The following is a 27,623-nucleotide window of genomic DNA, read 5'->3' as shown; positions in this document are numbered from 1 at the left end:
TTGCTGTTAGTAGCATCTTTGCCCTGGAACTCACATTTTCGCCCTGCCGTGGCAGCGCCAGAGTGACGCAGGGGTAGTGGCTGCTGGAGAGCAGCGGTCGCCGTGGCCGGTCAGCCAAAGGCACCGAGATGGATGGCGCAGACCTTCTTAGCCTGAAACGTTATTGTAAGGCTTTCACTGAGTGCTATGAAAAGAAAAAAAAAAGAAAAAAAAAAGACAAGCAGGTTCAGCAAAGGGAAAGAAGTCATTCACAAATTGCGTGCATACTTCTTAATTCATCCTCTGCATCGCGTTCCCTTTCATCCTCGCCCCGAGCCCCACACACATTGCTGGCATTCTCGCTCAGTCCCGTGTAGCGCTCAGGTCTCCACAAGCCACTGCTTGCCAGCGGAGTCCACGGTCACTGGCCCACCAGCTCGGTCACATGAAAAGTTATATGCAAAGGTTTAACGCTTTCTGCTGACCCCAGCCCCCCTTCCCTTGAATCCCCAGCAATGTTTTCCTAATCAGGGAAGCTTTGCACAGAGCAGGGTGCTAAGAAGGTGGCTGTTTAGGTCCAGTGTTTCCAGAGCCTTTGAGCTCTCTCCTAAGCTCTAAACGCCAGCTGTGGAGCCAGGTGAACGCCTGACAAGGCTGCCAGTTAGACCTCAGGGTAAAAAGGACCGGTGCTTCCCAACTAAATGCATATTTATGTTGCTCCACTTTCTCTAGCTCAGTCACTGTGCTAATGGTGAATTGCTTCGGCAGGGTATGGAAATCACTTTATACAGGACACGCAACTATGGTCCAGTGTAATTTAAACCTTCCTTAGACATTGCCAACATGTTTGATACTACGGAATCAAAAATATGGTCTTTTCCCTAAAGCATTCAGTTACCAAATTCTGGACGGTACTGCAGGTATTTAACACCTCACATAAACAGAAGATGACACAATATTTTCTTTCTGGTCACTTTTACCTTTTGGGAGACATCAGAGATGATACAGGCTTTTGGAGAATCTCAAAAAGAAGGTTGTTTTTTTTTTAATTAAATATAGACAAAAAGCAGAAATATTCAGAAGTCATTTGATATATAGGCAATGATAACCATGGACTTGCTCTCTCTGTAAGGTGAAAGAGTGCAGGGTATCTCTTTCAGAAAGTGTTGTTCTCCACTTGATGCTTCCACATAGGATTTCACTCAAGTGACAACACATGAGTGATGAAATTGCAGCTCTGTTTTGGAAACATGGAAATTGTGTCTGGCTTTCAGGGCCAAGTGTTGATCTGGGTTTCACATGGCCCACATAAAGACATGCCAGTTCCACCATCAACCCATGCAGTTGGATAACCAAACAGAGCGTTTGTTTTCTTTCTTTTGAGGGAGGCAGCTGGTTATGAACTGCAATCTATATATACCCTTTTGTGGTTATAAGCAAGGAGGTCATGGCAAAGTTTTAAGTTACAGACTATTTATATTGTTCTCTTATTATCTCCATCATTACAAACATAACTTTTAAAAACAAACAAAAAAACAAAAAATTGACTGCATTTTTGAAATTCTCTTATTTTTCTCATGCATTCAAAAGTGTAAGCCTGTTCTGCTTGACTGGCTGGCTGTTTGATTGTTGTTTTTTGTTTTATTACACTGTTTAATTTTTAATTGTAAGCCTCCAAAATCATAAAAGCTGGGCTGTAGTGTCGGTCCCTACACTCAAATGTAACTACTGCAGATTGCATTGGCAAACTCTTTAGTACATACAGCATTTAACATACTTTGCTTTAATTGGACATTTCTGACAATACAAATAGGACATTTGAGAAATTCTGCTTCTCACAGAAGATAGCCTACCTGAATAACATAGGGATGACTTTTCTCGCTGAGACTCATTAACAAAATACATACATAAATACTGAGATTCAGTCACCCAGTGCTTCCTGTTTGTTTAAAGGAAAAGCTTATTTAACCCTTCTGGAGGGATTCAGACTACCAAGGGAGAGTGGAGATGGCTCTGTTGTAGGCCTGGGCACGCAAAGGATAACATGTCTGTTCACAGAAGAAAATGCAATTCAATGATGTCTTCGTACGTGATCTCCTGACACTGCCCACCCTGCCAAATGAGTGCCAGGACACCAGAGAAGATGATTTTTCCCATTTCTGGGAAGTGCAGTGAAAAGATGGAGCCCAGTGACCACTGAATTGTCTTTTCTTGTATGAAGTACTGTCTCCAAGATATTGCTTGATATTCATTCTTCTTTCATTTGAACAATTTGAATAAATATGTTTTTGATTTTTGACCCCAGCGGGCCATCTTTGAAGAAGAACGAGTAAATCAGTATATACTTTGTCTCTTTAAATACCCTTCTTTGCAAGAAACATGTGGCATATTTCCCAGGCCATTGAAGGGGTTATAATTTCCAGTCCAGCAGGTCACCCTTCCCTCTCCACACTCCCCAACCCCTAGCCCCACACTGGGTTGGGGTGAAAGCAAACGTCCCTGTGAATTACTATACTGTTATCTGTCTGAAAGGAGAGAGCGCATGTGCATGTCACTCATTATTTTGTTCACATTTCTGAAAAGTATTTTATTTGTAATCACTTTACAGTGACACAAAATTAAGGTAGCAAGCTGATGTAGTACATACGCATGCACTTAAGAGCCACAACTGCACGCATCTTTGTCTTGCTCTGTAGAGCTGTACCCGTTTGTGTGAGCATGCTGTCACAACATACCTTCAAAGGAGCCCTGGCCAGACCGCTGCATCGCTTGGGGTGATGCCAGCATATCTTTTGTCTCTGCTTTCACTGTAGGTTTAATAAAGGCGATTAGCATTTGGATCGGAGCATGTGGAGCGACTAACTGGGGTGAGAGAAGTCACACTGTGTGGCTACCTCACTGTTCCGCCCTGGTGCAGTGCCTGCTTGTGGGGGGCATGTCCCTTAGTGCGTCACGCGTCCCTTTGTCACGGGCTCCAGGGGGTGACACAATTACGTCTTTACTTCTAAGAGGAACAGGAGAATTGTGGGAGGGCATTGGAAAATTAGCAGCAGTGAAGTGGTTTGGCTTTTGCCTACCTGCCAAGCTAAGCTGCCCCCACAACTGGTAAGCAGCCTCATATACATAAAGCAGCACTGGACATGAACGAGAGACGGGTGTCTGCATGGGAGAGGAGCTAGTGGAAACACCTGAGGGATGCCCTATGTCACCTCTGTAGTAACAACACGAGAAAACTGCTTATTTAGGGTACAGTTTTGCAGCAGGTAATATCTTAAGTCTGGGCTGCCACAGTCCTGTCTCCCCTTACTCCCATTAACACCAGCGCAACCATGCAGTTAGTTTGGAGAGCTGATCTGGCTGGAAATTAAACCTTAAAAAAAAAAAGTCTCCTTCCCTAAAATGTCTAAAACTTTCATTCAAAGAGAACTGGACAAAGAAAAAAGACAGGAATTGAAACAGCACAAATAAATAGAACTTTGAGAAAAGTACTAAAATGGGCAGCTGGTTAAAACCTTTTGACTGTCTTCAGCACTATCTGTCTCATTTGCCAGCCTCTAAGTCCTCCACTGCACAAAGCAATAAGCCTAAACAATTCAGGTATGCTGTGCAGCATATACCAGCACGGATAAAAGATGCATGCAGGCAAGCATGAAAACTCTGATCAGAGCAGTCGCATTGCTAATATGTTTCAAAGTGAGCATAATCATTTTTGGAGCCACGCTCATCTCACTAGTGGTGTGTGCTCTAATGGGAAAATACAGGCCAGACATTTTTCTAAAGGAAAGAAGCATTTATAATTTCCTTGTTATGGATGTGCAAAAAGACTCCCCCATCTGCTGCTGGGAAAACCTGTTCCTGCTCCATAAGCGTTAAAGCACATCCTAATTTTTAGAAAAGACTTGCTAGGCAAAACAGGTTATTTTTTAAGATGCTTTTTTTTTTTTCCTGTAAGCGGAGTCCTTCTATTGATGTCAATTGCTTTAGTTATACATATCTTCTGGGAGGTGGTGTTTGTCAGTGAGTCCCACGTGGGTGACCCCTTGGCTATCTCTCATAGCTGCCCTTCTGTAAATCACAACATATTTTTAAAAAGGGGGATAACATTGACATGTGAACTAATCCCCACATCAAAGAGAGCAACTCTCCCTCCTCTAAGCATCCGCCCCCCTCTTTTGCTGGGAAAAGTCTAATGCCTAGAAGGCGATTTGCAAAAAACTTCATCCCAGTTGTTAGGAAACTTGTAGTGCTGCTTACTAGCCAACTGCAGAAAAAAACTGGGAATCAGGGTAACCACAATAGCTAGCCTGCGGGTTTCAGCATGTGGCAATTCAAAAGAAAAAAAATTTGGCTTGTTGCAGCAAACTTGTGTTATGTGTTGATTATACTGCACAATAGGCATGTATCTAGGCAAATGTAAACGTGACTAGTAATGCAGGTCTGCATGGGCACACATGTATCCGCATTTGTCTACAAGCAGTCATATAAGCACAGGAGTACCTGTTCCCACGCACGTGCACACACACAAATATCTGTCTACCTTATATCTATTTTGATCAAGGAGGGCCAACAGGAAACAGATATGAAGAACAGAAGCACATATGGGCATACAACTGTGCATCAGGTGTTTTAGACAAGGAGTACACTATCTGTAGCAAATGCTACACTATTTAAAGTATTATTTATATGTGTAAAATAATGTATTAATAGTATAATGATATTATATTGTTCAATATAATAATATTCATATTATTAATATGAATATTAAAGTATTCATTTTTGCCTTGGGCCTGTGTTTGAGCTATTGGTTCAAATATTATGAATACGTGGACTAGGTGAATACATCTATATAAGACAGAATTAAGACATGTACTCACTCATGTCCTCACCTCTGCAAATGCTCACTGTGCACTGGCTAAGCATACCAGATACTTTCAAATAATTTACGGTCTTTGGAACGCAGCTGATGGGAGGAAAAATATCTTTTGCTAGATAACTCTCTTTTTTCAAATCAGTTTCCAGTCTATGTCTGTTTATTGCTTCAGCAATACAAACACAAGCACACATAGCATGGGCGAAAACTATACCAGCAGCTCCGTACTTTGAGTCAGTAAGTAAAAATACCCACCCTACACCAAATGTGCTATAGCAAGCAAAGATGTGTTTCTATGGGTATATAAATGCATGCAGACTAGATGCTTCTACGAGCACCACTACTTGTGGTTGATGATCACAGCTCTGCTTGCTGCTCTCCTTGCTGGCTGGCCTCGCTCTGGGGGGCAGGGGGGGCCCTGGGGTCTGCCAACCGCCCCCAGCCCCACGGCCCCCCAGGCCCCCAGCGCTCACCGCAGCACGAGCCAACGCCACCGCTGACAAAGCACACAAGCACAGCTACCAGCACAAGCCCGGCGTGACCTCGCAGGGAACCAAGCTGGCCTTAGAAAGCTTCTTTTGTGTAGATGTTGGGTTAATGGTAACCCAGCGCTGCTCCCAACGCACCTCGCTCGGACTGCACGAGAGCGAGCTTCAGGGTGGAAACAGGCAGCCGGGGGCAGGAAGACGCCAAGAAAGCATTGCCTGGTAGCAAGTCCTGGCTGCAGGTGTTCATGAAAGTACAGCCCGAGGAGCAAGTCAGTGACAGGCAGGCCTGGGAATCCCGCGTCTCCCACTCAGCCCACCCAGAGGACACACTGTGTGCGCGGAGCAAAGGCAGAGACCAAAATTTTTGTGATTCCAGCTACACACTCCCTCCACGTACACATACAACTCCGTGTGTGTCTGTGCCTGTCCCCTGCTCCCTGTCAAGTGGAGAGGATGTGAAAGAAAGCCTGGCGTGGGTGCACCTTCACCTCCAGCACATGGAAAAACAAACAGCCTTTCTCCTGTTTGTTGATTTAGTGCAGGGTGCTCCTTCCATTACAAAACCATTTCCCTGCAGGCAACAGGCTAAAACCTATTTGCTTATTATTCTGCAAAAGAAAATGAGGGTTTCAGCAGCAGCACAATCTTCAAGAATCTAGTCTGTTGATAGATAAAGAGAATGAAAGGAGAGAGACCTTCCAGGTACCTCTCGGCAAACGTTTCAGGTCTATGGCAAGTTTCCTTGCTGTGCATAGCTTTTTATGTTTTCTAACTCAGAAACACATCCTGAGAAACATTTATATTTGTTTCTCCGTCTCCTCTTCTTTAAATATAAATCTGAATATGGGAGAACTTTGTGCTTAGGAAGTTAATCACGCGCTTCATCACAAGTATTCATATAGAAATGGCTCTGACCACTGAATGCTGGATTCAGAGCCACAGTTTGCAGAGCTGCTCTGCATCTATAATTTTCAGAGCCAAAGCCTCAGACGTGAACACTCCTGGACTTGGGGGAGCTTCGCTCTGGTTCTCAGTTTGATGGCTGTCCGGTCTCTCACTTAGAAGAGCATAAACACCAGGCCAGCTTTTTGAGTGGGCATGGTAGAGTTGGGCTGTGGGTGTGAAATACTTCCCTGTTAGAAGCACATACATGGGGGATGTACTCGGACGAGTCTCTGCTAGTCTATTTTTATTTGTGAAGCGTACTGGGTGGCAGTTCTTGTCACCAACTGGAACAAGACTGGATGAAAACCGCAAGAAGAGCAGCAAAGCTTATCTAGAGCTAGTACCAGTTTTGGTACTCAGCTAAAACAGGTCTCTCATCTTCCAAGTCCAAATCTCTTTGTGTGTGACAACCCCTCCACAAAGTAAACTACTCTCAGCACCATTTTTGTCAGTTAAAATCACCACTGCTCCAGCTGGTCTTTTAGATTGCCAAAATCACCACTCATCTGCATCTGGCCGTCTTTTTTTAGATGGCTGCCACTTCAACCTCATCCCAAAACCAAATTAACTGTGTTAAAAAGGAATGAATTTACGTTTGGGGGGGGGGGGGGTTGAGGGGGAAGGCGAGGATACTCCAGAGAATGTCAAAGCAAAAGCAGCTCAAAAAGAGCTGCTAGTATTGGATATGAGGCTTGTCCTTTCAGCTGCTCTGGGTAATGTCCTTGCAGCACAAGAAAAGCTTGAAAGAATTCAGTTAATCTGTTGTTAAACACAGTTTGTGATGGGAGACAAGTCTTTCACCAGTCAGACAGAGAACTAAGCGTATCTGTAATTGGTATCAGTTCCTTTGCTGTTTCCCAGCATTTCACATCCAAAGCCAGAATAAGTTCATAGATTTACTGCTGTCCCTGGCATTTACTTCTTCTCAGCTGCATGGAAACCCTTCCCTGTTTCTGTGACCAGAATTGCATCCACTCCTAAAAGGGAGCTGCTGAAGCAGAGGGCTCCTGAAGGCTGTCTGGGCTAGAAATCACTTTGTGTGTCAGAGAAACATGCAAGTACCTTGTGATGCATCAGTATTGGCCAAGCTGCTGCTGCTGCTATAAGGATCCACCTGATTTCAAAGTTAGGAGATCAACTTGAGTCCTGAAGGAAGAGCTTCAATATGACTTTCAGATAGAAGTCTAAACATGTAAGACCAATCTGAACCACACTGAGGTTCAGGGCCTCCACGACTTCCCAAGGAAACGTGCTCCATAGCCTCAGTACTCACCGTGACCGATATGACCGAATGAGACTCTGAACACCAACTAAAAATGCTGAGTAGTCCACGTGCACACTCGCCTAGGTATCACAACAGACGCATCAGAAATACCTATGGCTTTGGGAAAATAACAGTAACAAGAAATCTATTCACTATAGATTATTGTTATAGGAAGTATAGAGCGGTGTAATTTAGCAAAATGTAATTATGCAAGTTTGAACTAAGCCAAGACATAAGGAATAAAACTCTGTCAGACAGCCTGAAAGATTACGAGTTGAGAGGACCTGACATGGACATAACACGACAATTTCCATCAGAGCTGTTTTTCCCCTTTCTGAATCAGCTGGGAATGTTATTTAGTACTATCAAGGAGGGATGACAGCTATGAGATCACCAGAGCATACTCAGGGCCCCCCTGCAATTAATCTTTTTCATACTTATGACAGGTGATGAGCATTACCCCAATGGCTGTAACCATAGTGTCCTGTTCAGGATTGCATGGTATGTGCTTTGATTGGAACAGCTTACTGTTTCTTTCTCTGACAGTAGAGGGAGTGTGTATGTGCATATGTATTTTCGGGGTGGGGGGGGAAAGTATCTTCACCTGATGAAAATTTCCCATTCTGTGAACCGTGGTTTCATTGCCTTCCTACCCATTACTATTCAGCTTAGCACACCAGAGGTATATTCGAAGTAATGGGTTAACTCCCTTCTCAGTAACTCATTTCTAAGATCTTCCAGGCAGGATTCAGTATTATAGTGTTAGCGGCTGCCACAAAACGTGTTTAAATGTCTCGGCACATAATAAAGAACGAAGCACTGGTTCTGGGCAGCAGCATTAGGAACGTCAGGGTTTGTTTAACGTTCACTATATGTCTTCCTAAAAAGTCAATGTGCATCCCTACAGTTTTATGGACTGTCTGCCATTACTGTGCCACTTGTTCAGCTTTTGTTTCAGTGCACAAGGAGTACTGTCCTGGGAATGGGTACCTTCTTTTTTAGGTTTAATGACAGTCTGTGTCACTGTAACTTCATTTTAAGTTATCTACTGTTGTCTTTCATAAGTGAATCCAGCACACATACATTTTCTCCATAACAAATCTGACCGTCTGGAGAAACAACAGTGGATAATTAAGGTAGCAGCAGTTTATCAGCATGGGGCCAAGGCATGGCTTAAAACCTCAACAAGTCGGTGCTTAAATTTCTGGATGCTTATCAAAAACAAATCTTCGACTTGGTGTAGCTTGCCCATTCTGGATAGTCTGGCTCTTGGAGTCCCAGGATAGGCTGCTGGGCTTTACCAAGAGAAGTCAGCAGCTCATTAGGAGGCTGAGGAATGCTGAATAAGCAGACACCACTCTGGGGTGATGAGCCATTCCAAATCAAATGCGTAATTCAGCAAGATTACGGCTAAATATGAGATACATTTATCTCCAGCCAATGCATGGGATCCCAGAGTCTTTTGTACTTTGAAATATTGTTAATTAATATTTATCAATCAGATGCAAAATGCAATACTAGCTGCTTCATATAGTATGCCTTTAGGCACTGTACTATTACTCTTTTTTAAGCACACATTACAGCCAGGGAAACTGAAGCAGATTGCTTCACGTGTCATCAACAGCAAACCATCGCTGAGCTGAAATCAAGTTTTTAAAATCCCTCTAGGTTTTCAACTGTCCTGTGTACAGTGTAACGTTAATCAGAAGGCCAGGGACAGCTAGCTTGTCAATGACTTCTTGTACATTTGTGTGATTTAAAAAAACCAAAAGCAATCATTCAGCAATTTTTTTTCCCAATGGCATCTTTGTTCCCAGCTCACACAGGCGCTTTTCAAACTCCCGTGGGTGATCTCTTTCTCATCCCCACTGCTGTGCTGTGTTTTTGCGCTAATTCTCACTCTCCATGAGAAGGGATTAGCCAAGGCGGGTGGCTGTCCCTGGGGTGCCCAAGGGGCCTCTCTCCCGGCACAAGACCCCCGTGCTGCCCCAAACTGCACTTGCTCTATCACCCACAGGCAAAGCGGTTGGATCCCCCGGCGGAGCTGGCGACGGGGGGCAGCGGGGCAATTCCAGCGCGTTGGCCAATGCGGCACCTCGAGACCACCGCGGCGGGCGCTTCCCAGCGGTTTGGCTCCCAAGCCTGCAGTCTCTGGATAACTTCCATCCCAAATGTATGTCACATTTCCTTCCAACGAAAGCAAAATATTTACACTAATCCAGGGTCACCCAGAGGCCACCCTGCTATCGCAAGCTGGAAGCGGCTGCGATACTGTAAACCGAGGGGCGAGAGGGTAGAGAGGATTAACAGAGGCCTCCAAAGTAAATGCCTCAACGGGCTCGCGTCAGGCACGGGGGAGGCTGGTGCCCGCGGGGCGATCTGGCCTGGGACAGGAGGGGGGGGGCAGCGGAGCTGAGCTGAGTCCCAGGCCCAGCCGGGGCATCCGTGGGCGCACAGATAGTGAGGGGGGAAGCGGCAACAACGGGAAGAGTGATGGCGAGGGTGCGAGGGAGGAAGGCTTGGGCTCTCCAGAGGGTGAGGAAGACGCCACGAGCTAAACTTGCGCCCCTGTCCTCCCCGCAAGCCTGTGGCCAACGTAATGACACAGACAGCTAGATAGGACTTGGGCTGGTATGGAAGCCAGCTAGATTTTTTCTTAGAGCTGAGCACACGCTTGGCTAACCTATCTGGAGAGGGTTTTCAATCCCCCTTCCCTCCCACCCCCTGCCCAAAAAAGAAACACCAAAGTTCAGATTGTCTGGATGAGCCCAAACAGCGTGTTAACATCCTTCAGAGGGGCACAGGGATTCAGTGAGATTTGCAAAGCCCAGACAGACCCGATCAAACACCCTCACTGGCTCTCCTTCCCGCTGGGCTCGTGCAGGACCCAGCCGGCAGTGTGGCACAGCTCCGGGCACGCTCTTGCCACACTGCTAGCCAAACCGATGCTTGCAGCCAGCACCAGAGGCTACCGCCACAGCAACACAACTTGCCTACCCGTCTCCAAGAAACTTTTTAGAAATATATCTTTTGTTCTGCAAAATTGTTTTGGGTACAATTACAGCTAGCTGGAAGTTACTGGGTTAAATTTGCCCTGCCTAAGTAGATTGAGTTCAGTGGCTTATCCCATAAGCTTGAACAGCAGTATTCATAACCTCTGTGTGCCCGGCCACCTGAGAGAAAGGGTTGCAACTTCCCATTGTAGTGACTTTGCATACCAAAGACCTTCCTGAAACAGCTCTTCTCACCTCCTCACGGCCTGAATCTCTCCTATCTACTGCCAAAAATTTCCTCTTTATCTCATATTACGCTGCTAATGAGCGCACAAAACCTCTGCTGCACGCTGCAACACATGCACACGAGTCGCTGGATAAAGCACCAGGCAGCTCCTGGCCAACCAGCTACCCTTCAGGTACCACTGACTTAACTGCTGCTGCCTTATTCCCTTCTGCCCGTTTGCCCAGAATGGTGACCTTGCTGGGTTTCGCATGCGACTGTGACATGCTGACACAGGGAACGCTCAGTCAGGCAGTAAGCAAAACCACTTATTTTGTATGCCTTGCATGGACTGTGCGGGACGCGAGGACACTGAGCTTGCCAGCTTTTGTGCTGGTTCATAAAATCTTCATTCATGTACTAAGATAGAAGCAAACTTCAGGCATGAAGATAGAGATCATCCCCTTTCACTGTCCCAACTGATCAAATGAGCCCAGAAAGAGAAGCAGTTTGATTTGAATGATCCCACAATCTCTTCTGCTTTTGTTATGCTGCTGCCGCTCTCCCAGCAATATTCATATGAAAGTCTGTGGCGTAACCAAAATATTAGCAGCGCACTGCAGTTATTCTCAGCTGTCTAATGGAGAAGCAACTGCACTTTTTGCATCAAATCATTTTCCACTGGCACTTTTCATAATGATAATTACAGTGTCAACAGTAGTAGCTGAGACATCAGTATGGGACCCAGCTGCTGAACACAGTGGCATCTGGCCACTTTCTACCACTTGGGATATATGGTTTTCCCCAGCTTCGCTAAGAAGTTGCCTTATGTTAATTACTGAGCTATTAGGTATGCAAGGCATAACCAGAAGAGGAGGGGATTTCTGTGTAGGAGGGAACAGTATGATTCAGGTTGCCTCATCAGCTTTGTGAAACAAAATGCCCAAACAACAGAATATGCTCTTGCTACGTAGCCACTCATTTCCCTGCCTTTATTTTGTATACTTAGCCATAACCACAGCGCACTGGGACGGTGGAATCAGTGCAGCAAGCCACAGGAGGATCAGTCAAGTAAAGGGGAGTTTATGGAAGCATTGGGACAACCTAACGACTCTATTATCATCTTCCTCATTGTGAGAAATATCAGGAGCACAGTCAGAGGAAGGAAGGAGAGAAAGTTCTCCCCAGGCACCTGATTCCCCTGCTTATAACAGCTCCCTAAGACAGCTGGCATGGGAGAGTTACATCAGGCATGCTGTTCCAGCTTTGGAGACTCACCTGCTTCACAGTCAACCCGGTATCTGGAACACAGACAAGTGACTGAATATTATTCACATAATCCCCTATTGACGGGGTTGTTTAAAGGGATTCGTGGATGACTATTTTAAAACAGCCTTCCGGAACGTACTACCCTCCTTTTGTGGGGAACTTGAGTTGCAAAGCGGGATAGTAAAGGTAGAGGAAAAGCAGTAATTTCAAGAAAACATACTCTAGGTTGAAGTTCTACCTGAGAACACAGTATCAATCTCTATCTCACAGGTAAAAATACTTCCTGAATGCTGTACTTATGTATTAAAATAAAATCAGGACTCTTTTCCTCTCCATGAACCTCAACTTTAAGGAAAATGCAAAAGCTTTTCAAATGTTTTAAAATATGAAAATTCACAGTGTAGGTACCAGTCTGCCCTTCCTAACGATGCCCCTGAGAAAAATCAGCCGTTAATCATTCTTAGCCATCCATAACAAACAGTTCCATCTTATCAGTGACCACAAAAAGTAGAATGCCTTAATCTCACTCACCCAGGGACTGGGCCAACTCCAGCCTTCACTAAGAGTATACAGAGAATTGTTTTTAGCAAATCTGCAGCAAGACAAACGGCAAACAAGACAAATACTGTTCAGCCTCATTCTTAAAGGCCAGCTTAGAAAATTAGAAGCTTGTGCACTAGTGCTAGGTGACAACCTCCTATCTATCATTAGACATAGAGCTAGTTTGCGTCTATGCATACACCTTCCTAGGCTTCACTCGTGTCATTATCATGCATGAAAAGAATAAAAGTTGTGCTATTGTAGGTATGTTTTTATGAAGCCGGTTAAAAGGCAGCATGCGGGTGTCATCTTTCCAGTACTCTAGCCACCTTCAAAAAAAAATTAGGAAGGGAGGGGGACAGGCTACAGCTTGCTTTTTTAAATAACATGCAAAACCTTTAAAGCTCAGGTTACAGTAAGTACTTTTGCTCCAAACTCGACCAATGAAGCAAACAGCCTGAAGACTCTCCCTAAGACTTTAGTGGCAAACTCCGATGATGTCTGAAGAGTAACCTACTTCATTTTAAAATTTGTTATTTAAAAAGTATTATTCTTTAGTATTTTATAACCTCCTATCTCAGAACCAATGGCAACAGCAAGCATCACATCACCTCATTCTGAAAGGGCCTATGGATTGACACTTACTCCAGTTCTTCTACTCTTACAGCCTCTGGGTCCTGGCTGATCACAGAGTTTAGGCTGCTCTTTTACGCATGCTCGCTCTATGCAACAGGCTCGCTGTAGCGTGAGCTGCACGCTTGCCAAGTCTTTTCCCAAACACCGCAGCCAAAGAAAGTGTTTTATGGGACCCCGGAACCTGAGTGGTTCTTGGGTCTGACCCAGTATGGCTGTTCGTATAAGCCCAATATAAGACAGCTCTAATAACACACTGGCAAAACACATTGCCAGAGACCGTGAAAAATGTAACTCACAAGGAAATGCAAGAACATACAATGCATGATAAACCCAAAATAACAACGCTGAAGGTGTCAAGAGCTTTGCCCCTGAGGCAAAACTCAAAAGGGAGTGCAATCAGGCCTTACATAGCCTGTGTTTGGCCCTGTTGCAAGCAGTTTAATGAAGCAAGTAACAGTAAATAGAGAAATGTAATATGCCAACATGAAGGGACCATCCTCTTCACAGCCCCTAAACTCTCCTCAAAACGGCAGTACTTCCTTTTTCCAAAGCTATATACAACACAATGGTTCAGCGCCCTCCTAGAAATAAAAAAGTTCCATTCTTCCTCACTTTTTTCTTTCAGTGAAAATATATATGATGGGAAACCACATGCCCAGACTTTGGCATGAACCCCAATATGGACATGGATGGTGTGTCTGAATGAATGAACCACAGAGATCGCTATGTAGGTAAGAGCATTTACCACATGGGGTGTTAGGAAGTGCATGTGTGATTCCAGGTAAAACCCACAAGATTGGCAGTAAGATGATATGATGAAAAGATCCTTTCTGGTATGCCAGTACCTGAATGTTTTGTGACACTGGGACAGTGTCAGTAGGAGTTCAAAGATGAGACAGGCTGTGGGTTAGGAAGCAATTTCTAAATTAGTCTTTGTTGTAGTTTCAGGTAGGCAGATTCAGCCCTGTTGTATTTCGCACCTTACAACAAAACACATACAGGCCACAGGGTTTAACGTGTCTTCTGTAAGAATCAGCTTTAGCAGAGCTCCTTTTTCTCAGCGCTGGCTACTAGGAGCATACTTGCAGAAATCACACAAAAGATCGTGTGGGTCACTTCCCCCATGTTGAGAAATAAATTAAGGCCAAGTTAGGTGAGCTGCATATGAAAAGGAAACTAAGGGCATAAAGGGCAAAAGGATAATAGATTCTTAAACTGGCTTCAGCTTTAATATTCTGAGGTTGTTTAAGGAGAAGTCAGTAGGAGCTTTGCCACTGACATCAGAGAAACACTATTTTAAACCCTCCTTTTGAGAATAGTTGTCTGTTTGAAAACATTAACTGAAGGAATTAATTAACTTAAAATCAGCAAAATCCCACAATATTTTGCTTCATTTGTGGTCTTTCTCCTGTACTATTCCCGCATAGAGACAATACATTTTTGACAGGCAAGTAGTATTTTTTTTCTCTACTTTTCCATTATCTGCTGGCTTCTTAAAGACGTCTCATTCTTGGTACACATCAAATTACCAGCATGGTAATTGCTAGCTCAATAAAAACAACAAACTTCCTCCCTTTTCTTCTCTCTTTGTTCTTTACAGATTCTAGAAATCCCCACTGCCTTGATCCCCTAGTCCCTTGCTCTAACTGTTGCTAGCTACCTCCTCAAAGCCTTTGCTTACTTTTTTCTTGTTACCTCTGTACAAGGATTTTGCCCATACTCTTCTTTATACTGAATCATTTTTGATTCTTCCTAATCATTTTGTTCCCTCTAGTCCTGTGATTTACATGAAGTTGGAAGGCGGCAGATGGGGATAAGAGTCTACGAACTTTCACTTTGGCCATTTTCGATGCCTGTGGGGATGCCACCGCTCTCTGGGGAGGAGATGGGAGTTGTCAGTAATGCTGCAAAGGATGCTCTCCACCGTTGACCTGGACCAGGAAATAGAGTGATTCCCTCAGGGAGGTTTCTCTTTACAAGGCTGTAGGCTCAGTTTTTGTCCAGGTATCCTGCAGCCAGATGGTTCATGAACACTTATAAGCTGTTGGTTATATACAAAAACTGACTTTTTCTGAAGCTCAGGTGACATTTAATGTTTAACTCTCCTCCTTACCTCCTGAGTTGCGAAAAAAAAAGATCTGTGCCAAAGTTTTGGCACCTCTACCCTTAAGATTGACACGTTCCCTCCACTGCTGGGTTAAGACCTCTGCAAGTGGGAATTCCTTCTCCTGAATTAATTAAGTCCTGTATTGTTATTGCCTTTGATCTACTGCCATAGGAACAGGAGTGAGCACTGGAAAACGTCCATTTGTGTGCATTTCTTATGCAAATAGCTCTGGACAGAATATTAAAGGGATCATTTAGAAGATGGTGGGCAGATATATTCCCAAAACTGCCCTTGAGACTCATGCTCACTGTGGAAACTGCATGGGACTGGTTACAGACCTCTAGTGGCTCTGTTTATATAGCCTGTCTAGCTTCCTAATTGCTCACCAGTACAGTATTTTGGAAAGCTATACAGAGATTTCCCATAAGGATTACAACATGGTGTCATTTCATCTCCTCTGCATTTCCTATCCTGTTGTCTGTTTGTTTTATTTTCTTCACCATAACATCCGTCCCACATTGCTGAGAGATTTCACAATTGCAAACCTGCTATAAATTATGACACGGAGTTAAAGGACTTCAACGTTTGCTCTCCACTATTTTTACCATGGGACATTGGGTTAGCCAACCCTTTCAAATGGGCCTTCATTTGTTTTCCTATTTATATACTGTTGTTTGAAAAAGCTGTCTTTAGAAACTGAAAAAAGAGCATTTCTGTCCTTCCTGCTTGTGCCCTTTCCCACTTATCATCCTTTGAATTCCTGGTGAAACACAAACGCCTTTAAATGCTTATAGAGAGAAAAAAAGAAAATCACTAGCCAGCTCTATCCCTAATGGCCAACAGCAGCTCACATGTCAATTCCCCAGCATCCTGAAGGAGCCTGTGGTGGCTTTAGCACTGCAAGTATCAGCCCGTGTCACTCATGTCAAGGCTGGGGCTGACCCAGCCTGTGGTTCCCACCAGAATGGAGGCAAGCAGAGGCTGGAACTGTATAGATCTGGAGGACCAGCTCTTCTTGGCTCTACAGGAGGCTGTGGTTAGTATATGACCTTAGGAACAATCAGAGGGACAGACTCTCAGCGTTATCGACTGTTTAATACTGATTAATGTTTTCAGCGCCAGCATCATGCATCACCACAGCGGCAAGGACCAGAGAGATGTAAATATAAAATAAACCATGCAGCACTGAATTTTCACAAAGAAAGGATGCCTTTTAGTCTTCGGTGATTTTACCTTCCACTGAAACCATTTTCCTCCAGACCAGAAAGCAGTGTATATAGCCCCTGCAGGAGCGTTCTTCATGGCTCTCACTCATAAAGAGGAGTGTTACAAGAGCTCCACAATTTAAAGCTGAGTTTCCTTCAGCTGTTTGGATAGAATCATAGGTGTGTATGGCTGGAGGAGACCTCAAATGATCAGTTAGTCCAGACTCATGTCCCACAGCAGGATCATTTCGCTTACATCATTCTGGACAAATGCTTGTCTAACCTCTTCCTAAGCACAGCATGGCGATTCCACAGCCTCTCAGATACTCCTGTGTGTACTCAGATACTCCTGACTGCTTTCTTTCTTCTAACATCTAACTCAATCTCTTTTTTTGTAATTTAAGCTCATTGCTTGTCCTAACCATCATGGACATGGCGAACAATTTACTCCCCTTCCCAGACACCTTTCACATTTTTGAAGGTGGTTACCATATCTCCCCCAGCCTTCTCTCAGCTAAAGAAAGCCAGTTTGTTCACTCTTCCCTCCTAGCTCTGTTTCTCAAAACCTCTGATTATTCCCATCGCCCTCCTCTGGGCTCTTTGAGTGCAGGGCCCACAGCTGCATAAACAGAATTAACTATTCCTGCCCATATGTAGAAACTTTCACCTGCCCTTACTGAAATGAATCCTGGTTTTAAGACCATTTCTCTATGTATTTTGTAACTGTAATTTCATATTTCAGAATATTCCTAGTCCCATTCCAGCTTCATGGTGGTTCAGAATTTGATAATCTCTATCACATTGCTCAGGCTGTTTGTAATCACCTTAAATCATACTGACCCAGTAGAGATTCCCAAGCAACTCGTCTCAATCTTTTACTTTTTAAAGTGCAATTGATAAAGATTTTCTCTGTGATATTCCAGTCGATATTGCCTCATCCTAGCATAGCTCCACCTTGCACAGGTTCCCTTAACTTGCCTAGCAATATCACGTCACGCTGTGTCAAAAGCCTCACCGCAGTCAAAATATAGGACAACTACTGCTTCTCCCTTATCAACAGCGTTTGTTACTCTCATGAAAGGAAATTTGATCTGTTTTACACAATTTGTTTTTGACAAATCTATGTTGGCCATTATTCATCTCTTTGTTTTGTTTTAGGTGCTTACAAAAAGTTTAATTGTTTGTTCCAGTATTTTTCCGGGAATTGAAGTTAAACTGAACAATCTGTAATCCCTGGCTCCTCCTCTTTTCCCTTTTAAAGACAGGAACTACGTCTGCAGTTTTCCAAGTACATTCTCCGGGCTCCGTAACATCCCAGAAGCTACGGGGCTGCGGCTAGAGCTTTTGAGATTAAATAACTGCCTGGAGTAATTACCCAGGATGAAATTCATCAGGCCCAACTAAGTCACTGAAGTATTGTCTAACCTAGTTTCTGTTCTAGTTTTGTGATCCTCCGCCTCTGTCACTGACACTGATTGCAATATACATCTGAAGTGACAACAGACGCAAGAAAGATAGGAAACACTTTGGCGTTCCAGCCCCGATCTGTCGATAGCCTTTCTTCTCTGCTGGACAGCACATTTTCACTTGTCTGGCTCTTCCCCTTGTTGCTAAAATAACGATGGAGCTGTAACCTCAAATGATCCCAATTTGTTGCTTGGCCTTTATGATTTTGTCCTCACATATCTAACTCCCAGCTTCTGCATGCTTCTTTTCTTGAGGCCAAGGCCAAAGAAGATCTCATGATTTAGCCAAGTTGACCCACTATTACATTTCCTATGAACTTTGTGGATTTTTTGGACAGCCTGTGCCCTTTGCTGTTCTCTCCAAGATGTTTCCTACTTCACTGAAATTTTTCACTTGCCCAAAGTCCAACTCACATACTTCTAACTACTGAATTAGTGACTTAAATGGAATCACTGCTGGTTTAGGAAAGAGCAGAAGCAAGAATTTTGTTTCCACCTCTTACTGGTTTTTAGGCTCCACTGGGGAACATTCAGTCTCTGCTGGTCAGTTTTTGTTTAGCATACTGTCTTTACTGTAACTGAGGTGCACAGACCACAAAAATCTTCTAATCCAGATCTGAATTTGAGAGAGCCCCCAACTTAGAAATATTTACATCCAGAATTATTCTTAAAGTCCATCTTAACTCCCAGTTAGAAAAATATCTTTTCTCATTTGGGTACATTTTATTGCTGGCTCCCCTCTCAGCTGGCCCTCCAAGCTTGAAGAACAGAGAACAGACCAGGCTGATGGAGCAAGGAGCTTTTTTTTTTTTTTTTGAACATGCATGGAAAACTCAATTCACAAGTAACATAATCATTCAAAACTATGCCCACACAGAAATCCTAGCTTACCTTCCTTCATTACATATTCTTTACACCAATAAGGATAATCAAAAGTTCTCTGCTGCTTGAGGAAGCGGTAGCTGTAACAGCAACACTGTAAATACAGCAGTGCTATACTACTATAATGGTGCCCTTTCAAAAGAGCAGCATAAGCAGGCAAAAGGGGAAGGAGTTCAGACAGTCGTTCTGTTGTCCAAGAGGAAGTGAATTTCAGAGAGTGCTTCGGTTCCCTTTAGCTATGATTCACCATAAATGAACAGCTTAAACATCAGTCGATAGTAAGGACACGCAGGCTGGGACTTCCAGAAGTGGCCACTCAAAGGAAAAAGCAGAGAAGGCTGGCCCCTTGCCTAGCTATGAGTCTCCTTCCTTCCCATTCTGCTTCTTTTGTTTTCACGGCTTCTGCGCATTTTGCAGTGTCAGCCAGTTGTTACAGATGACAGGACAGTGCTGCAGGTGTTTTAGCTGGAGCCTGAGACCCAGCCACCAACTGTGAGGCCCTAGACTGAGGCAAGTTCACGACTGCTAACTGCTGTTTAAACCAAAGGAGTGATCTAAATAATAACGCAAGTAACAAACACCTTGCTGATAAACTGCAATATAGGGAAACTTCCACAGTATTTATAGATTGTTAGAGGTTAACACTAGAAAGAGCAAACCGTGATGGCTGTGATGGCCTACTGTTTAACTGAGTTATTAGACAGTAATTCCTATCGCAAACCCATTACTTAGGTTAAACTCTGAATTTTCTTTCAGAAAAATAGCCAATCTTGACATGAAGATTTCCAGTAGTAGAAAAATTACCTCTCCTTCTCAGTCTGGGCAAATTGCATGAATAGCAAAGTAGCCCTTTGTTTAAGCCGCTCTTGATGTGCCTTCTGGTCTGAATTTGTCTTCCTTTTAGCCATTAGATTTTGTTGTCTTGTCTTACTTCTACCCCACGTCAACACCCATAAACCATGTGTCACCCAAGTGCCAAGAGGGTGAAGTAAAGAGGCACATTATGTACCAATTGCTAAAGGGCAAGTGAGCATGACAGAGACATTGCCAGTTTTAATAAGGAATCATCAGAGATTGCTGATGAGGGAAAAACAGGAAATAAGGGGGAAAAAAAAAATCAAATACTTTCAAAATCATCTCTCTCTCTTCTTTCCAAGATGCAACAACCTGTCAATGCTGGCAAAGGGATGCGGGCATTAAACCCCCAAACCAATAGACAAGTTCGCCACTGAACTGTACACCGCGCCACTATTAACAGCAGGTACAAAGTGAGTAAAAACACAACATCACACCAGATAGGGGTGTAGGGTGACAGATGAGATCTCTTCTACCAGCAAAAGACAATGGACTATCTCTTCATCTCTTTTTTTACAAGTTTATATCTCATTGAGCAAACAGAGCCTCACTGAACTTGCATTTGCCTACTCAGCATGAGACTCAGAATGAATGGAGATGGGTGGAGTGAATGAAAAAGCAGCATGCTACCATTTGCATGCCCACACACACATGAATATATGAGGACCGAGATTAAGTGAAGGTCCCTAGCAAACAAAGTTTCTCCTTACCAATATGCCCTGCTATTTAAAGTGAGGAACACATTTTCTGGTCTAGTAAAACACTCCTTTTGAGTGCAGATTATATTAGCAAAAATTGCCTGTTTGCTAGCATGGCTCATTCCAGCTCATCTAGGCAAAGTAAGAGACAACTGTAAAACCCTCCCATGTCTTCCCCCAATCCCAAACACGTCACCATACCTCCAGCTACAGTCCCACTGACAGAAGTTTGTTATGCAGATCTGACCTATGCTAGAAAGACTGGAGGAAGGAGTAAAGAGAGTGGGGGATGTGCTAGATGCCAAACACCTGATCCCTCTTCAGAAGAAATCCCTCAGTCAAAAAGGATTGGCTTACAACAGCCTGTAGAAGGATGGTCAGAAAGCTGAAAGAGTTCAAAACAATAAAGCTGTTCTCAGGCTGAGCTGCCAAGTGGAAAAACCTGTGCTCGTCATACAGCTATGGTCCCTGCTTGCTTCTATACCTGGAGAGGAGGGGAAAATACTAGAAGTTGGAGGAGGGATTATTAAAAAGGATTTGTGCATTTAAAGGCTGACTTGATCTTTGGAAATAGCTAACTTTAACCTTTTCCAGTGTAAGTCAGCAGTCCATGCACCTCACCTGCATGGCAAGAGGGGAAATCTTTGCCAGAGGGAGGTATTAAGGTAGGGAGAGGGGCCTCCAGGCAAGGGATGTTAACCTAATTATTTATAATAATTGATTCCTTTTTAATAAGAGCTATGAGGTGGCTTTTGTAAAAACAGTCCTCTGGTTCTATAAACCTGGGGCCCACAGAGGGAAGGATCCAGTGAAATCAAGAAGAGTCTGTGGAAAGTTTCTAGCTGCAGCTGGCAGGCCTCTGCAGGGAAGGTGTTGCGTGCCCTTGCTGCCCCCTCTCCTGCACCCAGCGCTGGCTGGTGGGAGGGACAGGACAGGGATGGGATGGCACTCAGGCTGACCCTTTCCCTTCCCCGCAGGTAGAGAAGTGAGGGCTCATCTCATGACTCCTATGAGCAAGAGCAGGTGAGGGACAGGTGCTTGCTTCTGTTTCGTGATCTGCTATCCATCCAGGCTCCAAAAATATAGCTCTGATAAGCAACCTGGCTAATTTTCACATTTAAAAAAAAAAGAATGCATTGTCAATTACTGCACTCTGTCACTGTCGTTGCTGCCAGCAAGGGATTAAGCCCTACCCTGGTTTCTTCTGCTAAATACAGACTTTCTAAGAAGCTTTCCTATCAGATTAGAGCCACTTGCATTCTCTGGCTCTTCAGGATACCTACATGTACTGAGATATGTTATGGTGGGATCCCTGTTCTTCTGAGGTAGCACGTGCTGACCACTGTCAGAGGAAAGACACTTGTCAGAGGTCCCAAGGAAAGAACTGTATGAAATTCTGCTAGGCAGCACAATTTGGCTTCCAAGGCAAACATTTCATATTTGAATTCAGACTTGACCTCCACCTTCCCTGAGGTTCAAGTGACCTACTTAACTCTTTACCTTGTTATTTCTTGGGAGAGTGGATGTGCTGAGAGGAGGAAATGATAGTGGGCCTATGGGACCTCTCTCCATGGGTTATATAAAGGCCTGCAGCCTACACATCTGTCAAGAAACACCCTTTGCCAAGGCTCCAGCTTGCTTTAAAAATGTTTAAAGCATTGATTTACAAAAACTTGCAGGAAATACATTTATTTCTATCAAACGTTTTGTGAGAGAGTGACCCTGCTCCCACACTTTGAAAGAGTTCTGCATCATGGGGGTAGCAGGGGAAAGGGAGTGAAATAAGATAACTCTGCTCAGCTGGCCTCAATTTAATGAGCTCCTTTAGGCCTTATCATTCACCCTGTGCTTTTCCCCATTGTGAACTTTTCAGCCTCATCAAAAAGAGCTTTTTTTTTTTTAATCAGACTCTGTTTGATCAGCCCTTTCCCCTTTCTTTCCACAATCCCCCACATCACGCTGGAACTAGTACCACTGGAGCATGTCGGCATGCCCTAGCAACAGAGAGATTAAGGGAACGACCAGCTCCGGAGGACGTGCTGGCTAGGACTTACTAATTAACTGCAGTGAAAGAAATGAATGAGAACAGCCCTTTCTTTTGGGCAGAGAAGGCACTAGAGGTGGATGAAGGAGTTCAGCAAAAGGAAGATTTCCCTCCCCCAAAACATGTGTCAAAACTCAGACCTAGCCTTTCTTATTAAGATTTTGTATACACAGGGAGTTTGTGGTGATGAGAAAGGCTGACTGCTGTCAAGCCTGATACAGGAAAATACACACAGGACCAAAGACCCACCACTCTGGCCTGTCTTGGATCTGGATGTCTCAAATTGTTGGGATCCTACCGCATCACGTGCTGGTCCCTCGGCAGACACACGTCTACACGCAGTCTCATGGTATGGGCATGCCCCAGGCTACATTTCAGAGATAGGCCTGTGTCATCACAGTCCCCTGCAAACCACACTGTGTGCTGCTGCTGCAGTGCTCTAGGGCATCAGGCACCAGTGAGTGATTAGTTCACCTGCTAATAGACTGCATTTGGCACCTGGGCCTCTGAAACGATGGGACATGGGATGGTGGCAGCACCAGGCTGTGAGGCTGTGAAACACAGGTGCTGCCTCTGGAGAGCGTGAGGTAGCAGAGTGAGAAAGTAAATTATAGTTCAGTGAGATCTGACAGATCTGCAAATCTGCTGCAGATACAAGAGTCTAGTATGGGGAGAGGAGCTGGATTTTCCATAGCTCATTAGATCGCAGGATTTTGTAATGAGGCACAAGCAGTCCTCCTGGCCTATTCAAATTTTGGCATCTTTCTGGAGCCAGCTTTTACCAATCATACTAGATAATGATGGACTAGTTTCTGCAGGTTCCTTTTCTTACCAAATTGCCATTATATCCTGTCCCTTTTTTGGTCACCCTTGGCCTCTGCTGGTAAATCCTTTCTGAATTTTGAAATCCTTGTGACATCTCTCTTTTTTAACCATTGCTTTTGTTATTGCTGCTTCTGCACTTTTTGATTTGGACTGGAACTGGAAGTGAAACTGCTGAAATTCCACCAGAGAAGCACTTGTGATATTTTTGGCCTAATCAGGAACTACCAGATATGTTGACAGAGAAGAAACTTCTTGTAATTCTCTAGCCCATTTTGCTAGTGCAAAAAGCTTAGCTAAATTGGGTATGTTCTAAAAATCTTCCAACTTGGAGGTTTATCCAAACTGAGCAGACATTTCTTCAAATGAATTCTTGTAACTCAGCTGGGATGGGGCTTTCCTCATGCCCCACACTGAAGTTAGGCCAGAATGCAGATAGTAGCACTGATTTTGGGGCATCCGTGAGGAGCACAGGAAGGAGGAAGCTGGGGACACCCTGCTGTGGAGTGGCTATGGAGTTAGGCTCCAGTTTTGGTCTGTTCTCCATTTTGCTCTGTGAATCTTCCACGCTCTTCTGCAGAGCGATACAACTACGACAGCTCAGTTACCTCCACAGAAAGCAAGAGCTGTCATGCTCAAAACTTCTCTGGAGGAGGGGAGTCTGGAACCTAGGACCCTTATTTCCTGGGAAACTGCAGTAAATGCCAGCCCACCATTCAGAAAGCAGCTGTAGAGGCCCCATCCCATGCAGATGCCTTCCCATCGTTATGCCTACCGAGCCCAGAGGGGCTGGAGGCATCCACAGGTATCTACGGGTGCAGATGCAACCTGGGGCACAGCTCCTCCAGCTGGCAGAGATACGTGCTGGTGTGCTTAACACATAGGAGCTGCGAGTCATGAGGTGTCTGTGCCTCTCCACAGGGACCTCAGCTGCTGGCACGTGTGCCCTGAAACATCCCAGCAGCCTTCGTGCCTAGCCTTTCTTTTTCTTTTTAGGACTTCTTCTGCCCTCATTAGAGTCTGAACTAGGTAGCCTGGACACCGCCACAAACAACTTGCTGGATGACAGAGCAGGCAGGATGATTCATGGTCTTTGTTGGATCCACTAGATTGCTCCTCTTCCTTTTTCAAGCACCAGAAAACAGTGTAGGGTACAGCGTGTTACTGACCTAGGGAAGGATTAGGTGACTAATTAGCTCTTTCGCAACTTTGCTATTAGTGATACCTGAGCCTCCCCAGATATATCATAGTCAACAACAATGAAAACATTTCTGAAATAAAATACCACTGATAAGGGATCTATAAAATGCTGCACCTCGCTCTGAAAATGTCTTTTTTCTATGAAAAGAGACTATGGAAAAATGGTACTATCTTACAAAACAGCTCCTTCTGCATATTGAGCCTTGAATCTGCTGGTATTAGAGACAAAGTCAGATTTTATTGCTTTTTATTTCTTTTAGCCCTGCAGCACCAAAACAGATGAGCAATATAATGAACTGCAGAATCTTCTCTTTCTTGAGCATGAGAATTGATTTTTTCTTTTTTTTTTACTATATACCTTATCAGCTCTAACTTTGCTAACACACTGTAAGCCATACATAGAATTTTGTAGCTTCATAAAGTTTGCAATTTTTTTGTCCAGGTCTACTATTTTGCAGAATAATCTCTATGGACTTTAACTAAATCTGTGTGGCATGCTGTTGATTTCGTTCTCTTAAATTTTGTGATACCTTGCCTTACGTGTTTGTACAGAATCATTTTTCAGAGAAGTCCTATGTTTGAAAAGTGCTACTAATTGTAATGGTCTGATGTCTGAAGAACTCCAGAGCTGTAGATTCCCAATAGAAACAGAAAAGGCTTAACTGACTTGCTGCAGAGATTATTTCATGGAAGTTCCAACTCATCAGATCTCAAGTGCTGAGAAGGGACATGAGACAATAATCCCTTAGAGAACGTACTAAATACTTCAAGGCTAGTAAAAAAAAAAAAAAACCTTTAAAATATTTTGTTGTAACAGTTTGACCTTTCTTAAAATAGCTTGGAGGAGCAGGATTTCTGGCTGCTTTCCAGAAAGTCCTTGCTATGGTATTTAATGAACCCTAGGGATCATTACACTATAAATATGCATCATGTTTATATAGATGCATTGGGCGATCTATTACAAAGCTGGGGGTTAAAAGTCATTTCCATGGATTCCCAATCAAGATAAACTCATCCACTCATCCACACCCTCGAGGTGGACAGTATTTAAATCTCTGTTTGTATAAAGAAGGCGGTCAGACTTTCCAGCTCCTGAAAAATGGGCAGGCTTATCTGTTATTTATCTTCCATGCTTGGCTTTTATATGTAAATTTATCTTCAGTAGCAGTAATCGATAGGCAATGTTCACTCTCTGTCTTAGCCTGCTGCTCACTACATGTCAGTCTCTTTTCCACTTGCAGCCAGCAGCCTTGCACTTGGGAGGAGAATTGAGCTCAGAGTTCACTCTCATCTCCCAGAGGGGAAACAGACCGAGAGCCCCAGCCACCTGAAGTGTTTCTGGAGGGAACGCGTTAGGGTGGTTCCTCTCAGACCACTGGGACCTGCCAGCAAGGGCTGGACAAAAGTAGTAAAGTGTTCCAGACAACATATGCAATACTTGGTTAAGTCAAGCCAATGCCCAGGGAGTGGAATATCCTAATACTGTCTGAATCAAGCAGGATATTATTAACACACATATTCATATACGCACACAAACACACACACACAAAATATATCTAAGATAAGCTCTACTATGTTTTCTCAAAAAGGACTGTGGGCTGAGAGCAAATGTGGAAAACATTACCCAGAAAAGTATTGGAGAAAGATACAACAAAAAAACCCCTTAATCTCATGTAGCAGAAATGGCTGCTATTGCTGTGATACACATATACACACACGGACACACGGACACAAACACGTACAAACAGGAGCACTCCCACAGGCACCCTGACAGTCAGTAAAAAGAGAGACCCCTGGAGAGAAACACAGCAGCCCGCCAAGACTGAAAAATGGGATTTCAGACAAGACCTGAATGATGTTGTATTAGTCTGCTCAGATGATCAGGGGCAAAATCTAATTGCTGGTGTTGGTATTTGGTCAGGACACCGCGGCTAACTAACAACCCTATTCTTGTGAGGAGACGGTCGCTTTGTAACCATTACAAGCACTCAGGCCATCTCGTTTAATAGATGCAACGTGCAATGTGATAGTTGCAAACTTCAGACTGCTTTCTTCCTGGACGAACAAGTTGCTTCTTGCTTCCACCTTCTCTTATTTCCTTGTAGTCCACAGGCAGACTGGAAGGCTTTTGGTTCAAAAAGGAGAACGCTCCTTTACAGCATCAAAGAGACAAGCACAGTTTGTGGCTATTGCTTTATATATACACAGAGGTGCATTTCTTGCTAGCGGCTTCCAGAGCAGCCGGTGTGCCTGCTTGCCCCTGCCTGCTCTGCTCATGAGCGCACGCAGGCAGAGGTGTGTACGGTCGTTAAACTAACATTACATCACCTGGGACACTGGAAGTTGGCTGCCTGGCTCCTCACGTGGGGGATGTGAGCCCTCAGCCAAGCTCCTTGGGCGTTACTTTTCTTTCTTCCTCATTTCATGTTATTTTTTTTCTCTTTCAATATTTGCTTCCAAAAAGGGATTAGGTGTGACGGGTGTGGGGTGGATTGCACTGACACTGCTCTGGGAAGGAAAGGGATCTATCCGTAGGAAGGACATGGGTTGTTTATTAGCAGTTTGTGTGACTCCAGAAACCCTAAGGCAGTACGCTGGACACCAGAAGCACAATGACTGCGCAGAATTATCCTGCACATAATGAGAGAACAAACCAGCTTTAGACATTAAAATGGCTCCTAGGACAACACTTCATTCCACATTTCCCATAGAAAGTTTTCTAAAATGTCAAGTACCCACATGAGATTAGAGTGAGAACGATCTCTTACACTTCAGTATAAAAAATAGCGTGTGAAATCAAGTGGCTGATCAGCGGTCACAATTATTACCACACTGAATCCTCGACAGCTTTGTTCCATTCAACAAACATGCAAGAAACAAAAATATTTTGACGCAGGCCCTACACAACCAGGAATATAATGCTTCATCTTGGTTTTACCCACAGAAAATATGGAGTGTGAACAAAATCAGCATCTTTCAGTCCAAGAGCTATTCTGTGGAAACTGCTTGTCCGAGTGGGGAAGTGTGCTGCAGGAGAGCCCCTGCCAGGCCCCGACTCTCGAGCCCCGCTCCAGCTCGCCCACCCAGAGCTGGGCAGTTCTGCAGGACTCATAGGAGGAAACAGCTGCAAAATCTCC

At 44.1% G+C, this 27,623-nt stretch overlaps 1 long non-coding RNA gene across 3 annotated transcripts in view; it reads right to left on the bottom strand.

The window, feature by feature from the left end:
- Positions 1 to 18,983, bottom strand: part of LOC138067486 (uncharacterized) — a 39,323-nt gene extending 20,340 nt beyond the window's left edge. For 2 of the 3 annotated variants that reach the window (XR_011141502.1, XR_011141503.1), the window contains exons 1-2: positions 18,877 to 18,983; positions 35 to 184 (exon numbers count right to left, since the gene is read on the bottom strand). This is a non-coding gene — a long non-coding RNA (uncharacterized lncRNA). The remainder of the gene's footprint in view (positions 1 to 34; positions 185 to 18,876) is intronic. The other variant, XR_011141504.1, reaches the window with a different exon arrangement.
- Between the last annotated feature and the right edge of the window lie 8,640 nt (positions 18,984 to 27,623).

This window comes from Struthio camelus, chromosome 5 (genome assembly GCF_040807025.1).
Source record: "Struthio camelus isolate bStrCam1 chromosome 5, bStrCam1.hap1, whole genome shotgun sequence".
Classification (NCBI taxonomy): domain Eukaryota; kingdom Metazoa; phylum Chordata; class Aves; order Struthioniformes; family Struthionidae; genus Struthio; species Struthio camelus.
The sequence above is the reverse complement of the archived record's forward strand: the minus strand, read 5'-3'. Positions and strand labels throughout refer to the sequence as shown.